This window comes from Echinops telfairi, unplaced genomic scaffold (genome assembly GCF_000313985.2).
Source record: "Echinops telfairi isolate 266 unplaced genomic scaffold, ASM31398v2 ScPeMD7_9;HRSCAF=40, whole genome shotgun sequence".
Classification (NCBI taxonomy): Eukaryota; Metazoa; Chordata; class Mammalia; order Afrosoricida; family Tenrecidae; genus Echinops; species Echinops telfairi.
Genome location: NW_022103906.1, coordinates 101,621,481 through 101,621,948, shown reverse-complemented (window position 1 = coordinate 101,621,948; position 468 = coordinate 101,621,481).

Here is a 468-nt window from a genome sequence, read left to right as displayed (position 1 = left end):
GAGTGAGGGAGAAACCCCAAAGTTGAGGTCAGAGGAGAAAATGAAATCCACTAAAAAGCCCTGGATTCCATTCAGATTAGGTAGTGGGAGACTCTTTTGGCTTCCTCGATATAGTGGACAGGAGAGCTTTCTGTCTCCGGTGGTAATTGGCAAACTAGTTGTAGATCTGCTTAGCTGACAGGCTGGACTCCAACAAGGTGTCCTGTGGGGACAAAAGAAGTTGTGCCCGCCTCACCCCACACAGCTCTTCCAGGGAAAGGAGCCGAGGCCACCTCACCCTCCGCACCCGGGCCAGTCCTACTCTGAGCAGGAACCCTGGGGGATAAGCGACCAAGTCCTCCCCGCACGGCCCATCCAGGAACACCCTCCGTCCCAGGCAGGTCTAAGAAATGTTCTTAAATTGGCTAAGATTAAGTGGGGGCCCAGAATACATCCGCTTGTACAAGGGTTTACTCTGGCCATCATAAT